The sequence below is a fragment of the Haliaeetus leucocephalus genome, unplaced genomic scaffold, assembly GCF_000737465.1.
Source record: "Haliaeetus leucocephalus isolate CR32 unplaced genomic scaffold, Haliaeetus_leucocephalus-4.0 Scaffold752, whole genome shotgun sequence".
Lineage (NCBI taxonomy): Eukaryota > Metazoa > Chordata > Aves > Accipitriformes > Accipitridae > Haliaeetus > Haliaeetus leucocephalus.
In genome coordinates this window covers 2001966-2003104 of record NW_010973188.1, presented here as the reverse complement: position 1 = coordinate 2003104, position 1139 = coordinate 2001966, and positions in this window count along the sequence as shown.

Below are 1139 nucleotides of genomic sequence, written 5' to 3'. Positions count from 1 at the left end.
ACGGGGCACCAAGCCCTCCCCTCTGGCAGTCTGAGAGGGGCTGGAGCTTGACTGGACCCCACTGCCCACACCAGCCCCTGGGAGCCTTGTGGGTGCCACGGGCCCCTTGCTGAGCTGTGCCTGCCCAGCGGACAATGGGGTTTGTTTCTGCTTGCCCAGCTGGAAAACACCCACGTCCCCACGACCAGGCTGGAGGCACTCGGGGCCAAGGCCCTTCCCTGCCACATCTCTGGGATGTTTGCTCACTGGAGCTGCAAGTGCTTTGGGGGTAACCGTGTCACCTCGTTGCATCTCGGTATTACCAGTGAGGGGGGATGCTGAGTGTTGGGAGGTGGTGGGGCCGATCCACAGCAAGTGCCTCCCTCTCCCCTGCCTCTCCTTGCAGGTTTTCACCCAGGGCTGCTCCTCTGCTGGCAGTGAGCTCCTGCTGCCCTCAGCCCACTAGTGAAGGAGTCACAGGCAGCTGCCTGACTTTATCCTGGCAGGTTGGGTCGTGCGAGGAAGCAGAGGCACGGTGGCGCGCTGGAGATCTGCTTGGCTCCCTGCGAGTGGTGACGTGCCCAGCTGGATCTCCGTGTCATAGGCAGAGCTCAGAAGGGGATCGCAGCCCGCTCCTTCCCCACCTGGTCCCAGCCAGGCTCAGGCCATCAGGTGAGCATCACCTCCGCCCTGCCACTTCTCATCCTGAAATGCGGGGCAGGGCACCGAGGTCCCAGGGGGTCACAGTCAGGAGCCCCACAAGCAATGACTGGAGAACCCCCACCCCAAAAAGGGCCTGCCAGCCAGGACCCTGCTCTGGGGTCAGCCAGGGCCAGTGAGGGAACAGCAAAACTAAAATGGTCCCTGAGCCATTCGCTGATCTCAGCAACAGGCTGAGATGCTTTGTTGAGTACCAAAGCATCCAGGATCATTGCAGTCTCATTATAACTGGATTCCAAGGAGCCTGCAGTGGGTTTTTTTCCCCCATTGGCTAATAGGTTAATAACCTGCTGGCACTTGACAGAGGTCCAGTATCTTCTGTGTTTCCCTCCATGTGACTGATTAAAATGCCTCTTCTCCCCCTTTCCCAACCCGGCTGTGCTCCGCTGCCTTGTCACACGTGCAGAGAATCGGATATGGCTGGGTATCTTTTTTTCACC